This window comes from Giraffa tippelskirchi, chromosome X (genome assembly GCF_054371585.1).
Source record: "Giraffa tippelskirchi isolate mGirTip1 chromosome X, T2T-mGirTip1v1.2.pri, whole genome shotgun sequence".
Lineage (NCBI taxonomy): Eukaryota > Metazoa > Chordata > Mammalia > Artiodactyla > Giraffidae > Giraffa > Giraffa tippelskirchi.
The window spans coordinates 139,195,666-139,220,987 of record NC_137289.1 but is presented as its reverse complement, the minus strand read 5'-3'; the positions used below and the strand labels follow the sequence as shown (position 1 = coordinate 139,220,987).

Sequence of the window (25,322 nt, the reverse complement as noted above, 5' to 3'; positions counted from 1 at the left end):
TTTTTATTGTATGTCTTTTTTTAAATTTATTTTTAATCAGAGGATAATTGCTTTACAATGTTGTATTGGCTTCTGCCGTACAATGTGAATCAGCCATAAGTATACATATGCCCCTCCCTCTTAAACTTCCCTCCCACCTCCCTGTAAAACATTACCATTCCAAAAAAATGAGAAATAACATTTAATTATAAGCATGTCTCAAATATTTCATGAGACATGCTTATTATTAAACATTATTCCTTGTTTATCTGAAATGCAAATATAACTGAGCACCTGTGTTTTCAGTATAAGTGTATCCCATGAAATATTTGGGGACATATTTACACACAAGAAAAGTGTTTGCTGTTAATCTGAAATGCACATTTAACTGGTGTCCTATATTTAATCTGACAACCCTACTGTAAAGCCTTTGAGAAGAGAACCTTTTCACTGATCTCTCCTAGGCACTCAGGCATTAATCTTTCTGTGTTCCTCCAAGGAAGAGCCCAACCTAGTGAGTCATTCAGTGGCTCCATAATAAACAAGGGAATCTCCAGCCTTGCCCTCCCATCTGCAGGCTGTCTCGGCTGTCAATGCTATCCTTCTTAACAGCCAACTTACTGGGGAATAAAGCTGCAGATCTCAACTGTCCCTCCCAACCTTTATAATCAATTTGAGTTGGGCAAGATGCCAGCTTTAAAAAAAATGTACAGAACCAACTCTTGTAACTATAGAAATAAGAGGGTAGGAAAAACCCAAGGAAACAGACAAGCTTTCCTTTTCTTTACAGAAGCTTTTCTAAATGTAACAGGCGACAATTGGTACAAACACCCCAGCCATTTCCTGGACATGTATACATATCAAAGAGAGCACGGCAAGAGTCCATTGGATTTTGCATTTTATGATTTTGCTTTCCTTCATTACTATTATTTTGTGGCACACTAAAGAGGGGATGACGGAAGAAGTCCATACAAGGTGCAGGCACAAAGGGGGTACAGGTAATAGGGGGATCATTGTCTGGAGAGAATTTAAAAACAATAATAAAACTGACTAAAAGTTGTTCTGCTTTTTATTACCCTGTGCTGACAATTCTAAACAATGTCGTTAATAAAATACTCCTCCCACTGCAACTCCCCTTCCCCCTAGAACCTTGGCAGTTCTGATATTAAGCAAGTCCATCAACCATTTTTAAAAACCCCGTTTTATGGAGTTGCTTTTTTGTTGTTTGTGGGATGATCCGTAGGAGGTGGAAAGGAGAGGAGAAGAGCTAGATGGGGATGCTTAGGCCATCAAAACAGCAAGAGTCTTAACAAACAGAGACGTCCCTCTCATGCACATATTGGACTATGTCTTAAGGTTTCCAAGGACCAAGAGACAGTATTATAGTAAAAGGAGCACTGGAGAAGGAGTCAGAATACCTGGGCTAAGATGTGGCGGCATATCTGAATTCAAAAGGTATGGCCTCTCTGAGCCTCAGTTTCCCTCCTGTTAAGTAGAGGCTCTGACCACTGCCTCATCTGTGTACTCTATCTGCTTGTCTTGTGAAGCTAAGAGATAAAACATACAAGAGAAAGTGCTTTTCAAACTTCAAGGTCCCTTGCCCATGTAAATTGCTGTATTTATTGTAACAGAGACCAAAACAGCAGCAGCTTAAACAAGATAGAAGATCTGGCTCTCTATAAACGTCCAAGCTTATAGGCAGTCAATGGAGGTAGGATAACTTTGTTTCCCAAGGTCATCTAAGGACCCAGGTTCCTTCTCTGTTACTGTTCTGTTATCCCAGCCACTGTCTTTCTTATCTTTTAGACTGAAAGTGAACTGCTACCCAACACAAATTCGTTCCTATCCACGAGAAGAAGAGAATCAATGGAGGATGAGCAGTTTCCTTTAAGAGCATATGACTCAGATGTTACATACATCACTTCTGTTCTTTTCTTATTTTTTAAAACTGGGTCACATGGTCTCACACTGCTGCCACAGAGGCTGAGAAATGTACTCTCTGGCTGGGCAGCCAGTGTCTTGCTGAAATCTTAAGTTTCTATTGCTAAAAGTTGATAATGGATACGGTGGATGATATGCAGTTTGACAACAGTTATTGTCCTTATTTTTCAGGCTAGTGGATAAAGAATTGTTTGTTGTTCTATTGCTCTGAGGAATCAGAAAAAGATGAAAAGTCCCATCTTTACTCTGTGGCTGATGAGGCTTACATACATACTAATGTTTCAAAGCAAATGATCCTGGTTTAAATGAGGAATGAATTCCTAGAGCAGTAGATTTCAAAGCACTTTCAGCTGGGGCCTGTGTGACTGTTTTCCCAAGGGACCTCTTCAGTGTGAATTTCAGTATGAATCCAGACACATCATATGAATATAGCCCTGTGCCTCTTGAGGACCAAGCCCAAATCCCAGGGGAAACATGGAATGTAGACCACCTTGCCACTCTATGGACCCGATTCAGCAAGCTCATCCTGAGAAAGTGGTACATCATCTGGTTAGTGCCCTACCATCCTCAAGCCCTTGTGTCACTGCCTCCATAATTAAACCCAGACCATTAGCTCTAACCCACTGCACCCACATCAATTATGCCAGTTTGGATAACAGCCACAGGAACCCTCCTTTCCTGTCTTCTGCCTCTCTGGAAATAATCCTGGTCATATCACATCGGTATAGTTAGAACTGCCTTGGCTTTTATAAGATGTCAAATTAGCAAGGCTGCTATGCCATGATGGAACAGAAGCTTTGTTCTTCCATACACTGATTAAAAGGTAATTTAACCTCTTCCAAAGGTGGTCTAGCCAATCCCCAGCAGTATTGACATTGTGTTAATGAGAAATTGCTCTCCAGAGTGATAAATTAGCCTTCTGAGACTAGTATGCAAACCCATCTTCACTGGATGGCCCAGCCTTAAAGAGCACACTTGGCAGTTTCATCATCCTCTGCTCCTTTCAATTACATGTGCAGGGGCTCATACAGCATATCTGAAACCCTGGAGCTGTGCAGATTAAAGTACACACTGGCAGTCTCCTCAGTTATGCCAAGTGTCCCAGTTTGCTGCTTTCCCCGTGTGCTAGGCTAAGTTGACTGTAGCTCAGCGGCAGTAGGGCTGCTTAACCCACCTTGTTTCTTAGAGAGGTAAGAAACTCAGGTTACCTTGAGAAAAAGGAGAACCAAGCCAAAAGGTCTCTCAGAATGTGGGAGGAGCCTTAGCATTCACTGAATTTAATGCTTTTGTTTTGCATCTGAGGAAACTGAGGCCCAGGGAGATGAAATGGCCAGAGCTGGGGCATGGTCAAGCAGCAGAAGTGGACGAGGACCCATTTTCTCTGACAATGGGATCACTGTTTTTTACCCTCCTTCACACATCCTACCAGACTGATGACCACCTATACACCAGTTGTCACATCATCTGGAGACCCCCATTCCACCACCTTGGTGGTTTTCGTCCCAGGTAAAGGAAGCACCCACCTTGCTTGAGGATGCAAACCTGATTTCTTCCTATGTAGCAGACACAAATCTCCAGGCACAAACTCAGGTAAGCAAGAAACATTTCATATCTTTATTTTCTAATAAAGAGACCAGCCGGGTCCTGCCAAGCAGGAAATACAATCCCAGACATTCTCGAGTGCTCTCCCCGACTCTGCCGGGGTGTCAAGGTTCTGGGTCTCAGGAAGTGCTAAGACATCAGCGTGCACTTTTGAATCTCAGGGAGATAGAGAGGTATCATCAAGATGTCACAGACTCAGCCCACAGGGCCCCTTCAGCTCTCCAGACTGCAGCTTCTTGACTGTGCTGGGGACTGGGGGATCCCTGGTTGGCTGGGAGCCTAGGCCTTGGTCCTCTCTCCCTCAGCTCTACTGTCTAAAATCAGCCTCCTCCCCTGTTACTGTCAGGATGAAAACTATAGGGACCTGAGCTTGCCAGGTTTTCAGATACCTTTCCTGTTCCAAGTTACAGGAATATTCTCTCTTGCCTCATACTCTAGGATACCATTACAAGTTCCTAGAGGGACCCAGGCTTTTAGAAACAAGTGCCAGGAAGGAAAATGGAAGTAAGTTCTACTCTAGTCCAGCCCCAAACCTTTACCAAGACAAGAAAGAAGAGTGGGGAAAGAAACGGAAAAGTGCAGGGAAGGGAAATGCAAATTATTTTCCCCCAAAATTATACTGCACAGAATGAAAGTTTCATGAAAGGAAAAACAACCCAAATTCCAGTTCAGTTTTTCTGGAAGAAAGAATGCTGGGGCAAAGTGTCTAAGCTTCATCTTGAAAGGAGCACAAAAACCATGGGATCATCTCTCCACAGTGGGAGAGGCTACTGCTGCTACTGCTGCTGCTGCTGCTGCTGCTAAGTCACTTCAGTCGTGTCCGACTCTGTGTGACCCCATAGATGGCAGCCCACCAGGCTCCACCATCCCTGGGATTCTCCAGGCAAGAAAACTGGAGTGTGTTGCCATTTCCTTCTCCAGTGCATGAAAGTGAAGTCGCGCAGTCGTGTCTGACTCTTCGCGACCCCATGGACTGCAGCCTACCAGGCTCCTCCATCCATGGGATTTTCTAGGCAGGAGTACTGGAGTGGGTCGCCATTGCCTTCTCCGGGGAGAGGCTACTACGTGCCCTAAAAATGCACAATGAGTACACTAATTCTTGGGCTTTCCTCACTTCTTGATTGTTCCTTAACTTCCCACCACCTGGCTACAGACACCCCCGGTCTCCATAACAACTCAGCGAAGGTCCCCAGCATCCGGTTGTCCAGACCAGTGGCCAACTCTTTGTCTTTCATCCTCTTTGACCTTCTCCTCCTCCCTGAAACTCTTTTCTCTGAGGGATGGTTGGTGACATTGGATCTTACTGGTTCAGCTTCTACCTTTTAGACCATGTTCTCCTTTATTCCTTTACTGGCTTTTCTCCCTTTCCTTTCCATGAATCAAAGGCATTCTCTAGGGAGCTGATCTCAGCCACTTCTGTCTCTACTTGATCTTCCTCCTTGATTAATACACTCCTACAACTTCTTTTGTCTTTAAATCTACATCTCCAGCCCCACTCGATTTCCTGAAGTCTAGACCCAGAAGCCCACCAGCCTCTTGATTGTTTCCTGCTGGGTGTACCACCAGTACCTCAAATCTGTCATGTTCAAAACCAACTCATCTTTCTTCCCTAAGCCAGCTTCTCTTTGTGACTTCCTTGCTCTGTTGACACATCACCAGTCTTCCAAACTTTGGATCGATCTGTGATTCCTTCTCTCCATTGTCCTTACATCCAATACTACTTTAATCTAAATGGATTTTAGCTTTTCACATGGAATACTTCGAGTATTACTTAAAAAGTGCAGAATAACGTGGAGCTCTCCATCAGAACACCATCTTTCTATTAATGCTATATAACCTTAAATTAACCATGGCTGTCATTTTGGCTTTTGTCCTTCCATAATTTCTTCTACACAAACAAGTATTTTTACTTAAAAGGGATTATCTTGTTTGGAACTTGTTTTGTCACTCATTATATCATAAACAATTTCCTATTCCACTAAATGTTCTTTTATACAGTAATTCTCAAATTCTAAGTGTGTATCAGAATTATCTGAGGGCACTTGTTAAAAATATATTTCCCTGTCTTCCCCCAAAGATACTCATCTAGCATTCTGAGGAGGATCTAGGAACCTGTATGTTTAACCAGTATTCCAGAAAACTCTAATGCATAAGGTTTTTGGATCCCAGTTGGAGAAATAATGTTGGTAAAGTACAATTTTTAAGAATTGCCTTGTTTTGTTTTGCTTACATTTAACAATAATTTAGTTACTAATACTCACTAACATGTATTTAGACTGTTCTCCAATTTTTTAATATTGGTATTAGTTCGGCACAGACTTTATCTCTAGGCTTTCTCTTGATAATTCCCTCTACCCACCCACAGACACACACACACATACACACCATGGCCAGGAAACAAACTGCCATTGCCTTGGTCATGTGTACATATAATTTTTCTTTAGGTAAATTTCTAGAAGTAGAATTTCTGGGTCCAAAGGATATGCAATATCAAAAGCTATATATATATGGTAATATATGCAATTATATTATTCATTATATAATTATATAATAATATATTAACATCATAGTAATATAATTATAATACAATAACTAGAAATTAATGTTTTAATTACATGATATATGTGATAATGTATCAATTTATATGTGTTCAAATGGGGTTTTATTTGGACCCTCATACAAGACCTACATTTATCAGTGGTAATTTCATCTGGTTATATCTTATCCATTGCTTCAGGGGTCCTGATATTTTCATGTCCTTACACTCCACTAAAAGTATTTGTTATTTCTCTAATCTCCTGCATATCTGATGTGTAGCTTGTATACTTTCATCCAAATTATGAGTGAGAAATAGTGAATGGGATAATACTGAGAAATGTCTTACTGCTCTATCAGAAACCTATATGTACCTAGCACTCTTGCTCGTTCTTTAAACATTAATAACTTAATTTTAATAGTGATCAGCTTATGAGTCTCCATCTTGTCTTTAAGGTTGTAGGGATAAAACTTACCACATGTATGCTGAAGTTCACATCCACTGCCATCTATCTCTTGGCTTTGATCTGTCAACCAAAGGAAAAAAATAGGTGTATTGGTTTTCTGTACTTATTTCATGCGGCTTAACACAGATTCATAATGCAACGCTGTATGCTAAGTCGCTTTGGTCATGTCTGACTCTTTGCAACCCCATGGACTGTAGCCTGCCAGGCTCCTCCGTCTGTGGAATTATCCAGGCAAGAATACTGGAGAGTGTTGCTATGCCCTTCTCCAGGGGATCTTCCCAACCGAGGGACTGAACCCGCATCTCATGTCTCCTGCATTGGCAGGCGGGTTCTTTACCATTAGTGCCACCTGGGAAGCCTAATGCTGTAGTGGCACACAACATCAAGCTGTGTTCGGTTTGTGTGTCTGAGCATGGACTGAGGGCTCTGTCCATCTAAGATGGGTAGAATTGTTGATGGCCCCTCTAGTGGGGAAAGAAGAGAGCAGGAAGAGGAAACAGAAGGCAGGAGGCAAAGGGCTTATGGCAAAGGGAAGCGTCTGGGAAGTGAGAAAGGAGGGAAGCAGAGGGGGGCACAGGTTGCCTGGTAATGTTAATTATGATATTAATAGTAATTTCTAACATTAATCAAATTTATGAGGTGCCCAGCACTCTGTTAAATGCTCCACATGGATGAACCCATCTACTCTAACAACCCTGAAAAATGAGTACTACTACTGTCTCTAGGGCTTTCCTAGGGGCTCAGACAGTAAACAATCTGTCTGCAATGCAGAAGACCAGGGTTCGATCTCAGGGTTGGGAAGATCCCCTGGAGAAGGAAATAGCAACCCATTCCAGTATTCTTACCTGGTGAATTCCATGGACAGAGGAGCCTGGCAGGCTACAGTCCATGGGGCTGCAAAGAGTAGGACACGACTGAGCAACGAACACTTTCATACTTTTACTACTGTTTCCATTTTGCAGATGGAGAAACTGAGGCACAGAGAGGCTAAGAATCATGCTCAATGTCACAAAACCATTAAGTGGCATAACCAGGATTTGAGCTAGGCCATCTGATGCTCCCTCTGAAGTGTGTGAACTGCTCACCACAGCAGATATCATGTGTCACACTGTTATTATATTCTGGCTACTATTATTATTGGTGTACACGTGTGTATGTGGATGCACTCATGCGCGCATGCATGCACACACACACACTCACACCATGGCCAGGAAGTGAATTGTCATTGCCTTGGTCGTGTGCACATAAATGAGTTAGCCTCGGGTGTCTCTCTGTGTGCTCACTTGGAAACAGTATTTTGAGGAAAGGGACATTTGGGTGGTACCCATACTAAGCATGACCAACTTGTCCCGGTTTTCCAGGAACTTTGCCAGTTTTATGACCATAAGTCCCATGCCCAGGGAATCCTCTCTTTGCTGGGCAAACCGGAACAGTTGGTCACACTACCTGTACTAGTTTGGAGAACCAACTGCATGTTTTGTTATTTCTTCCCACTGAATACACAAGGGGGCATTGTAACCATTCAGTCATGCATTCTTCAAACATTTATTGAGCGCCTAATTAGAGATGTGACTGCTGCCCAAGAACCTAGCACCAAGGATGGGGTAGGGCAACAGGAAAGTGAGAAAACCTGCCATGATCCTCATCAGAAAGAATAAAATGTGTATTTAAATAAACAAACACTTCCAGAGCACTGACTGTGTGCCAAGCATTGTAATGAGCATTTTACATCCTAACTCATTTGATCCTCACAAATACCCTGGGGCATAGTTACTATGAGTGACTAACACGTCACTTCGCTTCATTGTAAAGAAACAGAGGCAAAGAGAGGTTAAGTACCTTGCTCATCACACAGCTGGCAAGTGGCCCAGAGCAGGATTGGAACCCAGGCAGGCCCTCGTTGCTTCAGAATCCACTCCTTTAACTGTTGTGCTCTGCTGGGGGAAGGACCTTGAACCCCAGCAAGAACTCTGCACGGTCTCAGTCTCTTTCCAGCTCTGCTTAGGGGTCTTTCCTTAGCCTAGTGGTTCTTGAACCCTAAGCACACATTAAAATCACCCAAGGAGTTTGAAAAATAATATTCATTCCTCAGGGCCCCACTCACAGAGGTTTGATTTAATGAAGTCACTCTGATCTGAACTTCAGTATTTTTAAAAGCTGCCCTCAAGGATCTTCTGTGTAGCTGGGTCTGACAACCAAGGTGGCTAGGTCCTTCCCTCTAGCAAGCTGGGCTACTCCCATCCCAGTCCTCTAATCTGGCACTTCTCAAATGGATGTATGCATGCATGCTAAGTCGCCTCAGTCATTCTGATTCTTTGCAACCCCATGGACTGTAGCCCACTAGGCTCCTCTGTCCATGGGATTTCCCAGGCAAAAATACTGGAGTGGGTTGCCATGCCCTCCTCCAGGGGATCTTCCCAACCGAGGGATCAAACGTGCATCTCTTATGTCTCCTGAATTGGCAGGTGGATTCTTTACCACTAGTGCCACCTGCGAAGTCATGCTAATGGGCAAATTCATCAGCTGAGGACCGGATTAAAATGCAGATTCTGATCCAGTAAGTTTGGGGCGGGGTGGGTTGAGGTGGATCAGAAAGTCAGCATTTCGAACCAGTTCCCAGGGTATGCTGATGCTGCCAGCTCATGGACCACATTTGGAATAAGCAAGGATTCTGAGGCCAAGGGTGGTCCTTAGGTCAGAAGCCTCTGCATCCCCTGCTTGTTAGAAATGCAGACTCTCAGGCCCCATCCGAGTTTGGGAAGTGCTGCTGAAATCCTGAGCTTCCCACAGGTGCTGAGGATGGGTTTCAGATGTGCCAAGGTATTGCCTCCCCTCAGCCCTTAGGAACTTGGGCAGCGACCCCCATGGTCCAGCTGCAAGCAGCCTCACTGACCCCATGTGGATGCAGACGCTCTAAGATTCACCACTGACCACCGTGGAGACAGAGGTGAGAAGTCTTGCTCCCTCTGGCCTCACACCTCCAGCAAACCTTTGCTCATTCCATTTCTCCCACCTGGGTGGCCTCTGGCCAGCCTCACCCAATTTCTGAAGTTCAAGCTCATGTTCTAATACTTCTTCTATGGAACCATTCCCATTTCCATGTGGCCATTTCAGCCCAACAGACTTTTCCCCCTAAAATGCACACGATAGCATTTCCTATGTGCCAGTCACCATTCTAAGCCCTTAACATTATTCATTCATATAACCCCCATTTTACAGGTTAGGAAAACTGAGATGCAGCAGCAGGGTACGTCTCAAGGTCACACAGCTAATGAATGGTAGTGTCAAGATTCAAACCCAAATAGCCTGGCTTCCAAATCACTATGCTGAACCACAACACTAAGAATCTTCTTGCTGCTGTGGGATGTAGAAGGATTTGCAAATGATACAGAGTGTGGATAGTGAAAGAAAATATATTTATTTCCCATGGCTGCCACAACAAAAGTACTAGGTGGGTGCCTATATACTAACAGAAACTGGGTGACTTATACTAACAGAAATTGTGTTCCTTCACAGTTCTGGAGATCAGAAGTCTGAGTTCACATTGTGGGCAGGGTCATGCTCCCTCTGGAGGTTCTAGGGAAGGGTTCTTCTTCATCTGTTCCTGGCTTCACGGTGGTCACCAGCAATCCTCTGTGTTCCTTACCTTACAGATACGTCACCCCAACTTTGCTTCCATCACCACACTGTCTTCTACTCTGTCTCTCTCTGTGTCCTGTCCTCTCCTTAAAGGGACACTAGGAAGATCGGAGGGTAGGACATGCACTCATCTCCTCCTGTAAGAGCATCAAAATTGCAACTAGCTGCTGAACAACCATCTACAGAAGGATGCTAGAACCGAAGATACTGCATGTCCAGGAGAAATCAGAAGCTTTACAGACAAGCAAAAGTTAAAAGAATTCAGCACCACCAAACCATCTTTACAACAAATGCTAAAGGAAACACAAGAGAAGGGAAAGACCTACAAAAAGTAAGCCCAAAACAATTAAGAAAATGGTAATAGAATCATCCAGTCCCATCACTTCATGGCAAATAGATGGGGAAACAATGGAAAGTCACAGATTGTATTTTCTTGGGTTCCAAAATCACTGCAGACACGAAATTAAAAGATGCTTGCTCCTTGGAAAAAAAAAGCTATGACAAACCTAGACAGCGTATTAAAAAGCAGAGACATTACTTTGCTGACAAAAATCCGTATAGTCAAAGCTATGGTTTTCCAGTAGTCATGTATGGATGTGAGAGTTTGACCATAAAGAAGGTTGAGTGCCAAAGAATTGATGCTTTCAAACTGTGGTGCTGGCGAAGACTCTTAAGAGTCCCTTGGACTGCAAGGAAGTGAAACCAGTCAATCTCAAATGAAATCAACCCTGACTATTCATTGGAAGGATTGATGCTGTGGCTGAGCTCCAAAACTTTAGCCACCTGGTGCAAAGAACTGACTTATTGGAAAAAACCCAGATGCTGGGAAAAATCGAGGGCAGGAGGAGAAGGGGGCGACAGAGGATGAGATGGGTGGATGGCATTACAGACTCAATGGACATGAGTTTGAGCAAGCTCTGGGAGATAGTGAAGGACAGGAAAGCCTGGTGTGCTCCAGTCTATGGAGTACCAAAGAGTCAGACAGGACTTAGAGACTGAACAGGAACAATAGAATCATACATATCTCTAGTTACCTTAAGTATAAATGGATTAAATGTACCAACCAAAAGACACAGGCTGACTGGGTGGATGAAAACATGTGCATGTATGCACTTCCACTTACCACATCACTCTACTAAACCCCCCAAATTGTATGTAATTATTTTATACTGTTAGGTTAATCTTGTTTCCATTACAGCTTGTAATTGCAATTATCTTTTATTTTTTGTCTGCCTATTGATTGTGAAAAGTGATAAACATCTTTTACTATTGTGATTAGGTAACTATTATTAGTTTTAATACCACTGTATCATGATTGGCCAACAGAAAATAAAATAATTCTGTACTACCAAAACTACCATTTACTAGAAAAACCTCTAACCACTTTTTAAAATCCAGATGCACATTATAACTGTCTTGGAATTTTTTGAAAAATACAAACACCCAGGTATTGTTTTTTCCTCCAAATCTCCAGATGTGATTCTAATGAACAGTCATGTTTAAAAACAACTGGACTATATGATGATCTTTTACTTTTATCTAGTTTGTCTCACTTATTCTATTTCATATTCAGTGCTTCCATTTCATTTAATATTTTCCAAATTCTCTGTCTCATATGTTGTCATTCTTTCTCAAGCCTTTATCAAGTGTAGTAGAAAAGCTTTTGTATACATATGTATATATGTAGTATGTATGATATAATATATATTTTAGAAAACTTATGAATTTCTGCCTAGCTAAAAAATTTATGACATTTTGGTTCCACTTGTTTGACTAAGTATGACTAGAATGTTAGATGTCTAATTTATATTCACTCAAAACTTTGATATAGTTTCACTTATTCTGGCATCTAGTATTACTGCTAAAAGTCTAGAAACCTTATTATCTTTGTGATTTAAAAGAAATTTGAATGAGGCTTGAAACTTCTAAATCTGAGAATATAAAGAAATACTATGTTGTAAAACAACAGGAAATTAAAATGTGATACAGTATTATTAACTAAAGTACAGATTTTGTTCAAATTTCACAAACATTTATGCTAGTGTCCATTATTTGTTTTCATATCTTATTCAAGATTGCACATTGTATTTAGTTATATTGAGCAGCTTCAGCTGCATGCAACAAATTCTGATAAATTCTCTTCATTTTTAATCTGTTACAAATATTTTCCAATTTTAATTGTTATAGCTTTTTAGACACACCCATTATTTGAGTGGATATTTAATTTCCAAATACATGAGGTTTTTAAAGTATCTTTGATATTAATTTCTCATTTTGATATTTATTTCTCATTTAAATGCTTTCTTCTTTGCAATCACCCTCTTTTTTTCAGTCTTTTAACTTTTTTTTTTCTTTTTCAGTCTTTCAACTTTATTGAGGCTTTCAATGGCTAAGTCAAAGATCTCTCAGTAAATGTCACACTGCACTTGAAAATATGTGGATTATTCTCAAATATCTTTTGATATTGATTTCTAACATAATTCCATAGTGATAAGAGAACAGACTCAGTATGATTTCAATACCTTTAGGCCATGAAATTTTTGCACTTTGTTTTATGTCCCTGGATACATTCCAGTGTCTCCTGGTTTAAAGTTTATGGGAAGTTGAATAGAATTTATCCTGTTGTTGTGTGAAAATTGTGTAAATATTAATTATGTTGAATTGGTTCATAGTGCTTTTCAGGTCTCCTATATCCTTCTAATTTTCTGTCTATTCATTCTATTAATTTTTGAGAGTTTGATACTGACACTCCAAAAATCTTATCTACTTGAAACAATTGTAATATATTATGGAACTATATGTAACTTTGTTCTGTATTTTCCAAGTCTCCTCTAAATGTGTTATCATACTTTCATAATGTAAAAAAATTAAAGAAAAAAGGTAAAAAAAAAGTGACACCAGTCATTGCATCAGATATGCAGATGATACCACTCTAATGGCAGAAAGGGTAGAGGAACTAAAGAGCCTCTTGGTGAGGGTGAAAGTGGAGAGTGAAAAAGCTGGCTTAAATCTCAACATTCAAAAACCTAAGATCACGGCATCCAGTCACATCACTTCATGGCACACAGAAGGGGGAAAAGTGGAAGCAGTGATGGATTTTATCTTCTTGGGCTCCAAACTAACTTCGGATGGTGAGTGCAGCCATGAAATTAAAAGACACTTGCTGCTAGGAAGGAAAGCTATGACAAATCTAGGCAGCATACTAAAAAGCAGAGAGATCACTTTGCCGACAAAGGTCTGTAGAGTCAAAGCTATGATTTTTCTAGTAGTCATGTATGCATGTGAAAAGTAAAGTGAAGTCGCTCAGTCGTGTCCGACTCTTTGTGACCCCATGGACTGTAGCCTACCATGCTCCTCTGTCCATGCAATTTTCCAGGCAAGAGTACTGGAGTGGGCTGCCATTTCCTTCTCCAGAGGATCTTCCCAACCCAGGGATCGAACCCTGGTCTCCCGCATGGTAGGCAGATACTCTACCATCTGAGCCACCAGGGAAGTCTTGGACTATAAAGAAAGCTGCACACCAAAGAATTGAAGCTTTTGAACTGTGGTGTTGAAGAAGACTATTGAGAGTCCCTTGGACTGCAAAGAAATCAAATCATTCAATGTTAAATGAAATCAATCCTGAATATTCACTGGAAGGATTGATGCTGAAGCTGAGCTCCAATACTTCAGCCACCTGATGTAAAGAGCTGACTCATTGGAAAAGGCCCTGATGCTGGGAAAATTTGAAAGCAGGAGGAAAAGGGAGCGACAGAGGATGAGATGGGTGGATGGCATCACCTACTCAATGGACATGAGTTTGAGCAAACTCTGGGAGATGGTGAAGGACAGGGAAGCCTGGTGTGCTGGAGTCCATGGGGTCACAAAGAGTCGGACATGACTTAGTGACTGAACAACAACATTGCATCAGGGCCAACTCTGGTCCAGTATGGATAGATTCATCTTTAATTACATCTACAAAGACCCTATTTCCAAATAAGATCACGTTCTGAGATTCTGGGTGGACATGAATCAGGGGGAAGCTTTTCAACCCAGTCCAGAAGAGCGCAGAGATTGTCTCAGGGCAGAAAATGTTTCTTAAAACTCTTCAGCTACTCACTGTTTGGAAACTGCTAAAGCCTTGGGACTGACACCCTCCAGATGCAGTGGAGGAGCAGAAAGCAACCCATGGAGTAGTTGGATGTTGACATCAACGGACTGCAATTTCCTCAGTGCCAAAATAACATCATTTTCTACCTCCATCCAGGATTGAACATCTGATAGTGCTTGGGGGTTCTCTCCAGACCAAATCGATCAGAACAATTCTCGTGTACAACAGATACAATAAAACTGTCCCTTTTGAGGATTTTGCAGGTGGCAGGCCCAAAGGTGAAATGTGCACTGTTGAAGTGGTCAGGCATGATTCAGGCCAATATATACTGGCAAAGCAGCCTGGGATCCTGTGGTGGAGATCTTTGGAGAACTATCTGGACCTCATCACTTCTCTGAAATATCCAAGTCCTTTCTATGACAAGCTAAGAAGGAATCCTGTCACCACCACTCTTCGGCCACAGCATGGATATTTGGGGTTGGTATCCCTATGTTTCCGACCTCATCAAGTACATGCAGAAATCCTAAAGCGGGAAGCTAGGTCCTGCGCAGTTCTAGGCATTCAGGATGACTTGTGGATTTTGAATGAGTCAGTATTAGAGCAGTTAAGTGCAGTCATGAAATTAAAAGACACTTTCTCCTTGGAAGAAAAGCTATGACCAACCTAGATAGCATATTAAAAAGCAGAGACATTACTTTGCCAACAAATGTCTGTCTAGTCAAAGCTATGGTTTTTCCAGTAGTCATGTATGGATGTGAGAGTTTGACTAGAAAGAAAGCTGAGCATTGAAGAATTGATGCTTTTGAACTGTGGTGTTGGAGAAGACTCTTGAGAGTCCCTTGGTCTGCAAGGAGATCCAACCAGTCCATCCTAAAGGAAATCAGTCCTGAATATTCATTGGAAGGACTGATGTTGAAGCTGAAGCTCCAATACTTTGGCCACCTGATGGGAAGAACTGACTCATTTGAAAAGACCCTGATGCTGGGAAAGATTAAAGGTGGAGGAGAAGGGGAAGACAGAGTATGAGATGGTTGGATGGCATCACTGACTCAATGGACATGAGTTTGAGCAAGCTCCGGGAGTTGGTGATGGACAGCGAAGCCTGCTGTGCTGTGGTCCATGGGGTCACAAAGAGTCGGACACAACTGAGTGTGAACTGAACTGAAGTGCTGGAATAAAAGTAGAGGCTACCAATACACATCAAACAAGTGAAAAAAAAATATGGAACAGAAGTGACAAATGGTAATGGAAGTAGAAAAAAATGACCTTGGGGACACTACATCCTTCTGTGCTGACACTGACGGAGAAGCTGCTTTTAAAGATGCGTGGTAGTGTTACTGAGTACAAGAAATCCAACTCTTTCAACAAGAGGTGTTTCCATGCTTGGCCCTGAGGAAAGATTAGTATTCAAATTGCGCTAAGTGAACCCATTGTCTCTTCATTCCTGTTATCACTGCTCCACCAGAAAAGAAGGAAAATGAAGGAATTGATAATTCTTTACTGCTAAAAAACTATTTCAGCTCATCATTATAGCCAAAGATCTTATAATGAAGGAAGAACAACACAAAACTTTTTAATTCCTGAAGCTCAGGGAAATTTTCAAATTTGGCTCATAGGTCTGAAAGTCCACAGACCATCTGAAGCACAGGAGAACAATCAGGCAGCCTTTTGGAGCAGAAACCAATCTCTTGAAGTCATGTAGAATAGGTGAGAAGTGCCCACGAAATGGGAATATTATTCATGGAAGCACAGGCCACCTTGTCACTTGTTGTCACAGCGCCAGAAGATTAAAGAAGCCTGGGGCTTCATGCCCTCTTTGCAAGAAGATTTTGCTGGTTATTAAGGTTTTATGGCCAAGCTGAATCGGCGGGTTGCAGAGACATGACTACCAGGGCCAGGTCAGGATAAAATCATCAGTACTGAGCATCTCCACTCAGTGTGACCTGGGGCATCATCCATTGTTCATTGATTAATGCAACTCATACATTTTCCTTTCTAAATTCGTGTGGAATTCAAGAGCAATTCTTTAAAAGTAGATTATCAATCTGGGGACTCCATTTACATGAAAAGTTACTTCAATTACTACACTGTTCTCCTAAAAAAGATTCTGGGGGGGAGCAATTACAAAGATAAACAGGAAACTACATTCATTGATCAAATTATCTGAAGATTAACCTTTTCCCTAGTTAATTTTACTCCTCACCCTTCTATTCTGTTAGAGCATGTTCTTAGGCATAAAAATTCAAAGTGGCTATGAGAAAAATACTAAAGCTAAAAATCAAAAAACACAAATAATGTTACGTGTTATTGATGACTTTACAGTCAAGTTACATAGTTCTGAGAAACCTAAAGAGTACGAGTTTGAAAAATGAGAGATTTGCTGAACGGATGCCTAGAACAACGGTTATTAGACTTCTTGCTAACATACCCTAAAGAATTTTGAGAAGCTGTACACTCTTTTCCACATTTAAAAAACTGAAGTTTAAGTAATGTAAAACACACAGATCTTAAGGGTTGCTCTCCTATGAGCTATAGACATCTGAGTACCCACCACTGGAAATAAGCTGTAGAAAATTTCTATCTCCCCCCAATTGCCCTTCATGCGCCTTTCCAGATAATCTTCCATTTCCTGACTCTCACCCTAGCTTTCTTTTGGCACATGCTTAATTTGATAGCTGAAATTTTTAAATACACATAATTACTTACAAGGAAAAAAATGATTAGCTAAAGCTTTCCATAGTTCCTTGGTGAGGAAGTATCAAAAGTGAATACAGAACTACTATTTATAATCTGCTGTATACAGAATTTGTCTTAAAGGTGTCTAGTTCGCACAGTTTGGACTTAGGTATTTTCTCAGTCTTTTTTGGGTGCTCTTTATTTATTATGTCCTAAATAAAATAACATATCAGGATTGATAAGAACATTTGCAAGTGTAAGTTTAGGGCTCAGAGTGAACTGATCAGTTCAATGGTACCCTTGCTAGAACGCTGCCCTCCTTAACAAGAGTTAGGGATGGGGGTTGGAGAAGTGTGCTCCCTGGCATTTGTCATGGCCTGTCTTGAACCACTGGATAACTGTTTGTGGATGGGATATTTTATTCCCCAGCTAGACTGAGATATAATGACAAGGGAACAGAAATTGGAAACAGAAGACCTGGGTAGAAGATTCAATTTTGCTATTATCCATGTGATCACAGATTCCTCAGACTCTATGAGTCTTTGTAGATTCTGTTAAATGGAACTAAAACTTACCTCTTCGGGAAAAATCTAGGTAAGGAGAGTAAAAGTGCTTTGTAAAATGTCACATTCTCATCACTGGGATTTTCTTACTATTCTTTCAATCAGGAGTTCATTCTTATGCTTCTTTTAACCCTCATTGAGCATTTCATGTAGGAGGTCTTAACAAACACGTGTTAACTGAGTGATATATCTGCTTAATATACATATAAGGTATAAGAAACAAGCCATAGTCAGTTTACAAAAGAATGATCTGCAAGTTTCCTTACTCTATTATTTTGAAGATCTATTTGTAAAATTACCATTACTACTTCTTCTTCCACCAGGAAAGCTAAGTAATGCCACATAGTATAACCTCTCTTCGGAGTATCTACATGCCATTCTTAATCACATCTGCAATTCTCCTGAGAACCGTTGCAAATATTTTCACACTTATGTAAACTGTAACTGAGAGCAAGAAATACTGTTCTGGGGACTTTCCTGGTGGTCCAGTGGCTCAGGCTCTGCACTCCCAATGCAGGGGTCCCAGGTTCAATCCCTGGTCAAGGAACTAGCAGAGAAGGAAATGGCAACCCACTCCAGTACTCTTGCCAGGAAAATCTCATGGACAGAGGAGACTGGTAGGCTACAGTCCATGGGGTCAAGAAGAGTCGGACATGACTGAGCGACTTCACTTTCACTTTTCACTTTCATGCATTGGAGAAGGAAATGGCAACCCACTCCAGTATTCTTGTCTGGAGAATCCCAGAGACAGAGGAGCCCGGTGGGCTGCCATCTATGGGGTCGCACAGAGTCGGACACAAATGAAGTGACTTAGCAGCAGCAGCAGCAGCAAGGAACTAGATCCCACATACTGCAACTAAGACTTTGCATGTCACAACTAAGACCCGATTGAGCCAATAAAAATAAATATATTTTTTTAAAAGAAACACTGTTCTGGTAAGGGCACGCCACGGTTGATTTTATGAATCAGGATAATTTAAAAGTCCACTGAGCAAACCATTGTTAAGGTCTTAACTATAAGCCAGGTATTCAAACAGGAATCTTGATATAAAAATAAGATGATGGAGGAAGTGCTGGCCAAGATGGATCCTACATCCATCTGCCCTACTGATTACAACTGAAAGCTCTAGACAAGAGACAAAAATAACTACTGTGAACTGTGGTTCACTGGGGAATTGGAAATAAAATAATAGCAGGCAGATTGGAGAGAGGGTTGGTTAACTTCATGTTATTCTAGGAGTCTGTTTGCTCAGGAGAGAAGCCTTGGCCACAGATGTAGATTTGGGAGTCATGAGCATATGAGTAGTTGTACGTGACAAACAAACAAACAAGGATACCAAAAAGTTCAAAGTTGTTTCTGCAACTTCAAGCATAGCAGGATCCAGAGGTTTAAATGATAGTATTGGATTTCTGTCTATTCTTTCCCTCTCTTGGACTCTCTTGGGCTTGATGGCCCTTGGCAATCCCAAAGTCTCCAATTCACATCTAATCATCCAATAATTCAGCAGAAGTTTGCTTTTGTTTTTGCTTGGTTTGGTTTTTCTGATAGTTTCAGTGGAAAAGTCTCAGTGAAGACTGAGGTTACACTGAGGTACACTGAGGGTTACATGTCTATTTTTGAGCCATGGCCTATAACCCAGAGTATGACAATTTGAGGTTGAATAGAAAAAGATGACCCTGAAAAAGAGTGGCAAGAGTGGTAGGAGAAGATCCTGAAGCCAGTGATGTCCCAGAAACCAACTCAGTGAGTTTCAAAAAGGACTGAGTCAACATTCATAGAGGAGACAGTGAAAACCAGGACAAGAGATTTGACCCAGTACCCTGACCATAACAGGGCATCAGGTAAAAAGCTAGGCAGTGGCCTTTGGAGGATGGAAGGTAGTATTAAGGAGAAGCTGGTAGAAAGTACACCAGATGTCTAAGAGGAGGAGGGTCTGGGGAATTAACTAAATCAAAAGGCTCTCAATGTCTCAGCTTCTTGAACTAAAAAGCATATCCAGAGGATCAGGAAAGCCATGGGATGAACACGAAGCATCTTTCCTGACTCTCAATTCTGCTATATTATGGTATCGGTATCAGTTCAGTCGCTCAGTCGTGTCCGACTCTTTGCGACCCCATGAATTGCAGCATGCCAGGCCTCCCTGTCCATCATCAACTCCCGGAGTTTACCACCCAACCATCTCATCCCCTTCTCCTCCTGCCCCCAATCCTTCCCAGCATTAGGGTCTTTTCCAATGAGTCAACTCTTCGCATGAGGTGGCCAAAGTATTGGAGTTTCAGCTTCAGCATCAGTCCTTCCAACGAATATTCAGGACTGATTTCCTTTAGGATGGACTGGTTTGGATCTCCTTGTAGTCCAAGGGACTCTCAAGAGTCTTCTCCAACACCATAGTTCAAAAGTATCAATTCTGCGGCACTCAGCTTTCTTCACCGTCCAACTCTCACATCCATACATGACCACTGGAAAAACCATAGCCTTGACTAGATGGACTTTTGTTGGCCAAGTAATGTCTCTGCTTTTAAATATGCTATCTAGGTTGGCCATAACCTTCCTTCCAAGGAGTAAGCGTCTTTTAATTTCATGGCTGCAATCACCATCAGCAGTGATTTTGGAGCCCAGAAAAATAAAGTCAGCCACTGTTTCCACTGTTTCCCCATCTATTTGCCATGAAGTGATGGGACCAGATGCCATGATCTTAGTTTTCTGAACATTGAGCTTTAAGCCAACTTTTTCACTCTCCTCTTTCACTTTCATCAAGAGGCTCTTTAGTTCTTCTTCACTTTCTGCCATAAGGGTGGTGTCATCTGTATATCTGAGGTTATTGATATTTCTCCTGGCAATCTTGATTCCAGCTTGTGTTTCTTCCAGCCCAGCGTTTCTCATGATGTACTCTGCATATAAGTTATGGTACAGGATGCAAATATCTGTGGGGATTTTAAGTGAAAACATTAAACTTGAAAGAGATTTGTAGTGGCAAGGGGACTTACACTCCCAGAGTTCCTGGCAGTAAGCATTCCTTCTCCTTTGGCTGGGGGTATGTGGGTAAAAAGAATGGGAGGCATGGCTGTTAGTTGTCTGAGCACTTGCCTGCTGTTCTATGGGTAAAGAGATCACAGTTTGAGGATATTTTAGGACAGATCCGAGTATAAATAATGATAATGATGCCTATCATTTGTGAAGCACTTGTGTAACAAGTGCTGTCCTAACAGCTTGACCTTGGTCATGGCTCACAATAACCCCATGCGATGGAGCACTGTTATAATCAGTCCTGTTTTAAAGATGAGGAAGCTGATGCACAAAGAGGTTAAAACAACTCACTCAAAGTCACACAGTTCTGGATTTGAACCTAGGGAGTCTAGCTTTTGAGCCAGTGCATTTGCCAGACTGTAACTTCTGATACATTCAGAAAAGAAGGTCATTCTGCATATAATGGCCTGTGAATTTCTAGAAAAAGCAGGGTTGAGGAAGCACCATCTGGCAGCTGTGTCTCACCTCTGCCCTAGCCAGCCCATCAACTGGTGATTCAATAGCCATGCCACAGAGGCCTGGAAGCCCTACTCCCCTGGCAGCTTTGCCCTGTAACCTTGGAACCATGGGAATTTGTGGGTCCACTGGGTGATGTTTATCTGAATCCTACAATTACCTTTTTGTTTGGACTTGCACTTTCCATTTTTATTGGTTTTAAAGCATTCCCCAAAGGAAAAAATAATTTTGGAGGTGTTTTATACAGTAGCTGGTTTCATTAAAACATTTCAATTTTAGCTTTCATAACCTAAGGATGAAGAGAAAAACAAATCTGCAATTTCAAAGAATTAATCTGTTTTCTTTGAATTCATATGCATAAATTACTTTTTACTTTATTTCTGAATGCAGACAATGGTAGCTCAAGCAGCATATGAACCCCCGCAGCCCTGTCAAACGGTAATAAATATTTACCCATGACCAGTCTTGCCCCTTTCCTGCCCTCTCCCTATATCATCTTGAAGTCAAAACCAAATACCCTATCATTTCATCCACAGAAATTTTAGGACACGTCTCTAGAAGATGAGGAATATTTTTTAAAAAACACAGCCACAATGCCATAATTCCTTAACACCAGCAAATAGCCAGTCCATGTTCATATTTCCACAAATTATTCTCAAAATTCTGCTTATTCTACAGTTCTATACTCCTCCATTCTTATTGACTACTTTTGTTATTATTGATACATATTTAACATTTTTGCATTATGAAAATCTCAAATCCACAAATGTAGAGAGAATAGTATGATGAAAGCCCTGCACCCATCATTCAGCTTCAACAATTGTCTACATTTGGCCAATTTTGCTTCATCTAGTTTCCCGTTTCCATCTTCCCCTTTCGTTGGCTGTTTGTAAGACAATTCTCAGACATTTCCTGTCATTGGGCATGCATTCTTAGCTTGGTCAGCACCAAGAAAATGCAGAGGTGTTTTCTGGTAGGCATTTATATATTTATTTTGCTTTTAAATCCCTAGAAAAGGATTAGATTAAATGCAACATTTTTAGCAGATCAGACACACTGACACTTGGCATTTGCTGTCTCTTTTTTTCCCCTGAGCAATGTTTAAAATAAAACCAAATTCTAAACAAATGGTGCTAATAGTCTATGACACAAATACCAAACAGAGTATTTGTGTCACACATGCTTTGTCAGCTGTGTTCAGATCTTTAAAGGTACACATTTTCCCCAAGACTAATTGAATAAAAGCTGAAATGCAAAAATTCAAGCCTAACTATTATTTTGGGGGAAAGAAACCCAGAAAAATGTCAAGAGACACCATCAGCTGGTTTAGATTCCAAATAGGGCCTAAATGATGACACTCCACTGGCAAAGTCCCTGGGTTCCTCTCATACTCCTTCTGGGTTTTAAGATCCACTGTTTTCCAAACAGCTCTTGGGGGACCTTTGAGAATTATGTATCTCCTTGCTGGGGAGACATAAGAAATAGTTCAGGCTTTGGGTTCTCATAAGGTAACTCCACAGGTCATGATTTGTTGAAATTTACTGAGATGACCTTGTTTTGTCTTGCGGAGAGTTACCATGAAATCCACAGTAACACTCATGATAGCTGTGAAATCATCGTGTGTCACCATATTGCTCATTCTGCTGTTGCCACCACAAGCAAATGACAAATGATAGCCATGTTGGCTAGTACACCATTAAGAGTGCAGGCGGGTAATGAAAACTTGTCACGGGTTAGGTCAAGCAACTAGCAAGAAAAGTGCTATTGAGCACTTTCAGTGCCAAAAGCAGAAAATCTGGGCAAACAAAAAGTAATTAGTCAGGATTATAAATTGGTCCAATACTTGTGCAAAAGATTTGGCAGTATCTATTAAAACTAAATGTGCATATACCCTATGGTCCAAGCAATTCCACTTTACAGCGCTAGAGGTCAGAACAGTGCTCACCCTGGGGCACTGGCTGAGGTGGGCAAGAGTGAGCTTTCTGGGGTTCTAGAAATGTTCTGTATCTTGATCTGATGGAGGTCACACAGGTATAGACATAGGTAAACATTCACTGAATTGTGTACTGTTCTGTAAAGTTAAAGTGAAAATCGCTCAGTTGTGTCCGACTGTTTGCGACCCCATGGACTATACAGTCCATGGAATTCTCCAGGCCAGAATACCAGAGTGGGTAGCCTTTCCCTTCTCCAGGGGATCTTCCCCACCCGGGGATTGAACCCAGCTCTCCCACATTGCAGGCCGATTCTTTACCAGCTAAGCCACAAGGGAAGCCCCACTCTCCTGTAAGCAGACCTCAAAAAAGAAAAGTAATTTATAAAAATTCAGAATAAAGAGGCTTTGCCAGTCCAGGTTTGATGTATGAGACAGGGTGCTCAGGGCTGGTGCACTGGGATGACCCAGAGGGATGGGATGGGGAGGGAGGTGGGAGGGGGGTTCAGGATGGGGAATGCATGTACACCCATGGTTGACTGATGTCAATGTATGGCAAAAACCACTACAATATTGTAAAGTAATTAGCCTCCAATTAAAATAAATTTAAAAAAAAAGAGGCTTTGCAAAGTTCTGGCAATTTAAGAGGGCCTGGATTAAGATGAAATGCTGTGCTCACGAGGAACTCATAGCTTTCCAGGTAGAAAAGGTCCAGTCAAAAGGTTGAGCTTTAGGTGAAATCTCTACTTTCCTCTAACACAGTTGATCCCTTTCCCCCCAGAACTTAGGTCCCTCTGAGATAAAGACCCATCCTTCCTAGAAGGGCACAGCTATATTTTCAGGCACTGATAAACATCTTATGCCTGGCACGGTTTGACTGTTCAAATGGCCTTTCTTTTATGAATTGACCCCAATGATTGATGGTCAGGTGGCTTCTGAATTGTCCTTTCTTGGCAAAGCCAAACTTGTCATATCATTTCCCAAATCACTTTTTAAAAATAAGTTACATGGCAGGCTCTGTTGATATTGCTTACTATTTGTTCGTATTTATATTGTAGCCTCTGCCATTTAACACTGCATTTGAATATCCTTTAATTATTCATTTTGTGTTTAGTAATTCAAGTGCACCCATTTGGTGGTAGGTCACTGAAAAACCACCACAACTAAGTTTCTATGTTGAATATGCCACTGGCAGAGCAGTCAGTGTAACTCTCTCCCAGTGCTTATACCTCGTAAGTTCACTGTGCTCAGTTTCTCTCCCTTCTCAGCTGTTAGAGAAATTTTATTTTGTAAAGGGAAGCAGACCTGTACCTTAAGTCCTCAACCTGAGAAACAAATGGATGCCTGGTGAGCCCAGCATTGAGACAGTTCCTCTCAAATTGCCAGCCGCTGGCAAAGGAGGCAGACCTGATGGAAAAGCATCAGGCTGTCAGTGGATGGATGTGGTTTCCAGTTTATGATGAGAAAATGGGAGAGACAAAAATAAAATCCCAAAGTCTGAAGAGCACAGAGAAGCTTGGAGTCAAAATATGAATAAATCCAAGTACATTTTCTAGGTTAAAGTGGTTTTATGTTTGTTTATATGTAGGCTTAGGAAATGTGATAGTATTAATGCATGTATATGGCTATGATTTAGAAGGCATTGATGCTAAATTGAGAAAAAAAGTGATGTTGCATGTACCAAAACTGAACACTATTTTATTATTTATGACTTGGTATCACAACCTTATGGCATCTTTTAAATATGAAAAAAAAAAAACCTGTGAGGATATAATGAATTAAAGCTTTGGAGGTTTTCTACAGACAAAAAATGCTCTATATTTCAAGGCATTACATCCCCTGGATATTTTTATTTGATTTTAATTCAAGGGTCAAATTTTTATGGCTGTGTAAACAGTTGAAAAGATTCCATCAGCTGCTTTTGAATTATTACAATAGCGGGAAACACAGTATACCTTTGCTATTTAAAAGAGTTTTTTAAAAGATCAGAACATGTGTTCCACTTCATGGTATCACACACAGAGCAAAATGGCTCTAATTGGGAACATACTTGGGCAAACGACTAGATTAAAACGACTGAGAGTTATAAACGTCTGAAATGTCTATTTCAGGCACAAGTAGGGGAAATGGCACTAATTTCTACAGTGCGCACATAATGATTAAATTAGCCTAGAGAGATGAAGAGTATATCAGCATGTACCCTGGAGAAGAAACGCCGTATGAATCAGGAATGAGCCAATCAGCTCTTTCCTGGGTGGCGTCACCAAGAGAAAGGCAGCTGATTGCTGCTAGCCCTCCAATCACGTGATCACCCAGCTAGCTCGTTTCTCCAGAATCCCTTTACTCTCCTCTGTGGTATTCACTGAACTAAATAAAATACTATCTGCAACTCTATCCCTTAGCCAATTGCTCTTTT

At 41.3% G+C, this 25,322-nt stretch overlaps 1 protein-coding gene across 2 annotated transcripts in view; it reads right to left on the bottom strand.

Moving 5' to 3' along the window:
• Positions 1 to 25,322, bottom strand: part of RAI2 (retinoic acid induced 2) — a 482,439-nt gene that overhangs the window by 180,149 nt on the left and 276,968 nt on the right. For both annotated transcript variants that reach the window (XM_081564703.1, XM_081564707.1), the window contains exon 4: positions 6,534 to 6,584. The gene's annotated coding sequence lies outside the window, so the exon portion shown is untranslated. The remainder of the gene's footprint in view (positions 1 to 6,533; positions 6,585 to 25,322) is intronic.